Below are 7,246 nucleotides of genomic sequence, written 5' to 3'. Positions count from 1 at the left end.
CCGAACCAAAGTGGCAACAGTTTGTCGGCCAATAAGTTTAGCACCGCAAACGCACGGCAGTAAATTAATTTATGAATTAATATGCGCAGTCATTCATCAAATTATGCAACACCGGCGCCAGGAGCCGGGAGCTCTCGCTCTCGTCCTGGCCTGGCCTCGACCTAGGACACCAGAGGGAGAGGGAGGGCTGCCTCTGTCTTGACCTGCTCGCACACACACCCCCACACACACGGAGCGCAGTGCAGGTTGACACTTGGGCATAAATTCTTTATTAGTGTGAAAAATTAATCAAGTGAACTGTTATTCTTTTTTCCTTCTCTCTCTCTACACCAGTCTCTGTATCTATCTCTCTTTCTGTCTCGCACTTGTTTATGTTTGTGTTGATTTTCCTCTGCCGCCTCTGTGTGTGTGCAAACATATACATACGTATATATACATATGTACATATATATATAATTTGTTGTTTGCCTTTTTTCTCTGTTTATTTTTGTGGGAATTTAATATTTATGATGTGTGTAAATAGATACGCAATGCTGAATGCTTAATTTTATCGATTGCCGCGAACACACTTCCGAATTCTGGAGCAATTTCATTCAAATAAAGCATACTACTTTAAAACATGTTAAAATTTTTTTTTAATTTTAATATCCAAGCCTTGTTTTTCCCTACAACAACAATAATAACAACAATTTCATAACAACAGCATAATTAAATTTACAACAACAAAGGGAAAATAAATACATTAAATTAACTTGCAAATGTAAATTCAAATTCAAATAGACTATCAGTTCCCGTCCTATCAGTTAACCGACAAATTTGAATTTGAATTTGTTGTTGCCGGTCTCCTGCCGTTTCTGTTCGCCTGGTACTTGAAATCCAGAAATTGACGATTTTTTACTAAAAACGTCGATATTAAAGCCTAGTTTTTGCCTACAACAACAACAAACATAATTTGTACAACAACAACAAAATTCAAAAAAATATTAATTTAACTGCCAAATTTGAATTCAACAACAACAAACATAATTTGTACAACAACAACTCTTAAACAACAACAACAATTTAAAATTACAACAACAAAATTCAAAAAAATATTAATTTAACTGGCAAATTTGAATTCAACAACAACAAACATAATTTGTACAACAACAACTCTTTAACAACAACAACAATTTAAAATTACAACAACTAAATTCAAAAAAATATTAATTTAACTGCCAAATTTGAATTCAAATTCAAATAGACTATCAGTACCCGCCATATCTGTTAACAGCCAAAATTGAATTCGAATTTAATTAGACTGTCATTACCCGCCATGCAACATTTAAATACTGTGTGGTTTTAGTCAGCTTTTTAATTTTTCGAAGATCGTGCAGCTTAGGTCTGCTGCCCGAAACAGTATGCTTACATTTAATACCAACACAACATTTTTTGCCCCTCTCATGTATGCAATTAAAAGCAATATGCTATGAATTCCAATAGTCTGGCCGTAAAACTTAGCATCTTTTGGGCTTAGTTAATAGCAGCTGGAACTGAAAATATGTGGCATGTTTTTATGGATAGTGTAGATCGGAGCACAGTTTGAAATGCTGCCCAAAACAGTATGCTAACATTTAATATCAACATCATTATATTTTTCGGCCATAAAACTGTGCATCTTTTGGGCTGAATTATTAGCAGCCGGAAGTGAAAATACGTAGCATGCTTTTATGGATAGTGTAGATCGGGGCACAGTTTGAAATGCTGCCCAAAATATTATGCTAACTTTTAATACCAGCACAATATGTATTGGCTATAAAACTGCGCATCTTTTGGGCTAAACTAATATCAGCCGGAAGTAAAAAATCTTTGCATTATTTTATAGATAGTGTAGATCGTGGCCCTAAATCGATGCATCTTTTGGGCTGAATTAATATCAGCCGGAAGTGAAAACACGTAGCATACTTTTATGGATAGCGTAGATCGGGGCACAGTTTTAAATTCAATGGTGCTAAATGATGATTTAATGGGTCTATAACCAAACAAATTATAACACCATCTTCTCAAAAATGCGAATATTTTATTATATATTCGTTATGAAACATAAGTTAACAGCTAAATTTAAATTGACGATCATTTCGCAACGTATAAAAAACAATTTCCTAAATTTGTATATATGATGTACTCACAATTAATTTAACTTGGGGTCTTTTGTGGCATCTCTGATTGAATCCCAAAGCTTTACAAAAAATCCTCTGAAAGTGCCACCAATTCTGTTAATGGCTTTGATTACACATATCCAAGGCTTAAATCTCTCAGATTCATCTAAAAGCTTATTCGTATTTAATATTTTGGCTGGCTTAGGCTCAATTTGATTTCAAATTACTTGTTTTTCCCTAAAGTCACTATTTATTTTTTAGCTTAAAGGTAATTTATCAATTGTTTTCCTGCTGGTTTCGTTTTAATTTCGGAGTTTGGGCGCATTTGTCGTGGCCATTAAATGCAGTTTATGAATATTTAAATCAAATTAACGCCACCGCTGTCCATTTAACGCGGCTGGCAAACAATTCAAGTGGCCACCCCCCTCTGTCCGGGGCTCTCAAGCCCCTGAGAAGGGGTGAGTTTTTTTCTGGGGATTTCTACGAGTTGATTTTCGGTTCATGGGATCGGCGACAAATTTCCATTTAATGGACTGCAAGGCGTTAAGTGTTTTCGTAACCAGCTGAAAGAGAAAAAAATGAACCAAAGGACAGACACCTTCCCCAGGATTTTCCCTGCTGGTTTTCTTGCCTCGCCTCCCCCTCTGTCCCTGCGTTCTCCCTCTGCCCTGCCACTCCCGGGTCTAGTGCCCAGCCAAGGGTAGCATATAAATCCTATAAATCCGCCGCTTTGATCATTCGCCTCGGTCCAGCAAAAAGCCGAAAAGTGGCTAACTGGCAAGTGAGCAAGTGAACACTGATGGCTCAGGGATATATCAGCCATCGGCCGGGATATATAGCCAGGCAGCCAGGCAGCCAGCGAGCGAGCGACCGAGGTCAGAAGCGAGGTCTAAATCCGATAAGCAAATGTAGTTGTTGCCTCTTGAAGTGATTTCCTCTCGTGTCTTTGAGTTCTTTTTTTTTCCCTCATGTTTAAAGTGCTTTCCCTGTCGGATTAATTTAAGGCCTTGCAGGGGGGTGAAAATAATACAGAAAAAAAAGAAGGGAAAGAAAAGCAGAGGTTTTCCCCCACTGCCAATCACCTGTTCAGGCAATCAACTTTTCTTGCCATTTCCCCAGTCTGTTTTTTAGCCGCGCGTTCAACTCATTATTTTATGCACATTTATGTTATTTTTTTTTTAGACTGGAAAAGGGTGGCGTAAGCCAGGGATAAATCCTACTCCTTGCAGAATCCTGCGGGTTTCCAAGCAAATTGAAAACTGCAAGACATTTAAGTTGGGGTTTCTTAAAAAGAAGTAGTGGCTAGGTTTAATCTTTAGTTCAGAATTTGTCTTCTTTTAAGTTTTTAACTATTTTATTATCTACTTTAAATATATTTGTGATTGATTAATATCTTCTAAGTTAGGATTCATTACAAATATATTTTTAATTCCTAAAAAAAAAACAGGGAATACTCTTGTTCATTCCCTTTTTTATAGTATTTTTTCGGTCTTTATTCTGGTGGCAAGCTCTTACATTTTTTATTTGTCTAGCTGGTCAGCAGCGCATACAAATAGTTGGTAAATAATTAATGCAAATGAATTGCAAAATACTTTTCAAGGTTACTGCACAGGCGGCCGCACGTTTCGCCAGATACGGATTTGTTCTCAGGAGTTTTGGGTGCGTTTTTTATTTTGTGGGAAACGTAAGACACCGAAAGTCCGGAAAACTCTTAGTCGACATTAAGGCCCCGTAATTAAGACGTATTATCGCGACCAGAAGGGAAAGTGGAAGCACCATTTCCCCTTATTTGCTTTGTGCTTTTCCATTTCCATTTCTGCGACCGTTTCCGTTTCCTGAATGTATCTTTTTTCCTTTTTCCTTTTGTATTTTTTTGCTGCCAGACTGGCATCAATAAACCTGTCTGAGAACTGTCAGTAATAACCATTTAATGTCTGCCCGTGTTCCCATTCAATTTTTAACTCAAAGCTCATAAAAGATTCAGCAGGACGGGCAAACTCCGAGACGCCTGCCAAATACTCCGGAATTATTCGTTATTAATGCATTCGGGCAGGAAAAACACGGCATTGTCCGTCGCTCCCAAAGCCCACCTGTATCTGTACACATATATATATATGTATATATATCCATGGCTCTGGGTCCTCCACGGCGAGATCCTCCATTGAGTCGCGGAATTTGAATGGAACGAGCAATTGCGGGTCACAGGGACGCACTTCTGGCACTTTCTCCTATGACTCGGTTATCCTTACACAGTCGAAAATCATTACAAAAATATGTAAGATAGGGGATATATCTTTCTTCTGATTGCTTATTGAAATATATCCGACTTTTGACAATCGCCTTAGCGCCTTGGACTTTCTATACAGCCAAGAAAACCTTAAGTATATAAAAACGATATTTTCATATGCTAAATTTTTGAGTAAATCTAAGTTTTTCAAATAGCATAACTAAGCCAAAAATGCATTAAATTCAATTCAAACTCTTTCAATGTTTTTCAAGCTTCTGACTGAAATTATAGTACCCTGCAAGGCGTATACATTTTATTAAACTAGTCAAAATCTTTCTCTTTCTTCACCATCAAATGCTTTAGAAACTCATTTTAGTTTTTCAGGGCTTACAAATGTTAAAAATGATTAAAGAATTGCCTTTACCTCGATAGAATCGCAAGATGATGACATGACAATCTGCAGAAGGAAGGTACATTATTATGATATGATTTTGCTTTGCGTTTTTTAATAAGGTCGAATCAAAACCCGAATTAATTTTTCACCTAACCCAGACTTTAACAAAAATGTAGACTAAAAGGTAAACACATATATTTATAGTACAAACCGAAAGCAAAGGACTATTTGATTTAAGATTAGTTCACAGAGCTTGATCATATTTCCACACCCGTATATTTAAGGATAAGTAAAGAACAAGTACATAACATATGTAGGTACTTTCCAAGCCTTGCTCCCAAGAGAAACCCCTTCATATAATCCCTTTTAGAATTGTGCAGCTTTTCAGCTAACATTCAGCTATATAACTGGATCGGAGGAGAAGATACTTACAGATGGATTTGGCATGCAGCGCCGCATTTGCTCCGAACTTCGATAGGAGGGACTGTAGCGTCCTGGAAAACAACTGGGCGCTGACATTTTCATTTTATCCGTCGTCGAGTACATCGACATTGTCATGCAGCCGCCGACGAAATCCTCCTCCAGCTTGAACGCCCTGGAGGCGTCGAAAGTGGTTGGCGAGTAAATTTTGAAGCACTTACTGGGACAGGCTTAGCGCGTGTCCTGCATGCAGGACATACGAAATAGGTTCCGAAAAAAAATATATAAATACAAACGAAATAATGACAAACAGAGTCCTTATAAGACAGTCCTTTCTCTGACTTTGCCGCCGGACTGACTTTGATTCGTTTTGTTTTCTCTTAGCTTTCTTGCTTCGCTTTTCTTGTGTAGGCACTGCACTGGGTTTTCGCGGTTTTCTTCGATTTTCTTGGGCTTTCTTTTCGACTTTCGGCGGTTAGTTTTACGCTTTAAACGCTCTTAAACATACATATCTCTTTGTCGTGACGCGTTTCGGGAAACTGAGAAAAAAAGCACAGGAAAAAAATGTTGCTGTCGGGACAGAGTGAGGGAGTGAGAAGAATTTCCGTGGCGGCTGGAGAATTGTAATGAAGACGCGTCTCTCTGGGTGATTTTTCCGGCGGTTTTTCCGCCCGCTACTTTTGCTCGTAGAGAAACGGTTATAAACGGTTGGGCCTCGGCGCTCGAACTGAGTCAAGCGGGGCTCTTCCGCTTTTCCGCTTTGCCGGCTTTTTCCTGTTTCCTGCTGTTTCCTTTTTCCGCTTTTCGCTTTTCGCTTTCCGTTTCCTGTTTTCCGCTCGGCAAACGCACTGGCACTTGGTTATGTATTTGTGGGTTTTAGTTTGGTGTTTTTGCTTTGTATTATTTTTAGGGGACTCCCGTCGGTACCGTCGCGTACCGTTGCCGCTCAATCGCTTTGTTATCGAAAACGTATCGAACCGAACTTGGGGAATATATCGAACCGCCTATTGTTTACTCCGTGTACCGCCCCGCCGCCAGCTGTGCGCTCAACTATTGTGGAAACTAAACGGAACACAGATTTCACAACTAGACAAGCGCGCGTGGTGTTGTGATAAAGAATTCTATGATGAGTTTCGCTAACTTCGGAGTTTATTTTCAATGGGGCATGGACGACATGTTTTCATTATTTATCAGCGTGGGCGTGGCCAGCCCCGCCTCTGCCCTCGGACGTATCAAAAATGGCAGCCGCGCTTATATAATAAGCAAGGCACGGCCAGGTCCTGGCTCTCCCCAGCCTGGGCCGGGCCTCTGATTGGCCGCAGCCCGGACGTGGCAGCGCTGCCGGCGCCTTCGTTCAGCTGGAATTGGGCATCCGGCGGACGTGTCTCTACCTGGCGGACGCTTCCAAACTTGACGAAGCCAATGCCAAAGCCAAAGCCCAGCGGCTGCGCAGTGCCATCCGTCGTTGTTGAGGGTCGGGTAGCAACCCCCGGCTGCGAGTCCTGTGGCCGCTTTTGGAAGTCCTTACCGAGCCGGACCGGACCGGACCGGAGCGAAGCGAAGCGGAGCGGAGCGGAGCATCGCAATGCCCCCGTCGACGTCCGGCATATGGCACAATTTCTCCTGGCCTGGCTGCGTGTTTTTCTGTTTCCCTTTTTTTTCCGGAATTTTCTTCCTTTTTCGTTGCTGCAGCGGAGGGAGGGAATTTTCCAACGAGATAGAGGGAGAACGAGCCACAGCCAGAGCGAGTGAGAGAAAGCCGCCTCAACAAAAGGCAGCACAAAACCAACGCCAACGCGGCCGAACAATGCCAAAACACAGGGAGATGGGCGTACTTTCCTAAGGGTGGTCCTCTGCCGGATCTTTCGCCTGCTCCTCCTCCGCCAGCTCCCCTGCGTGCCCCTCTCTTGTTTCTGGGAGGGAATGGGCCTGGGCAACCGGGTCCTGGCTGAGGCCTAGTTGTTGCAGTGCAACTGTTAAAAGCATGCAGCATGCCAAATCTCCTAGAGGGTGTCCCGCGCCGCAAGGATAACGGGTGCTCCGAACAGATTAGTTTTGCAAAAAAAA

Source organism: Drosophila serrata, unplaced genomic scaffold (assembly GCF_035046125.1).
Source record: "Drosophila serrata isolate PLE 108 unplaced genomic scaffold, ASM3504612v1 contig_3, whole genome shotgun sequence".
Taxonomy (NCBI): Eukaryota; Metazoa; Arthropoda; class Insecta; order Diptera; family Drosophilidae; genus Drosophila; species Drosophila serrata.
This window is presented reverse-complemented; position numbering follows the sequence as displayed.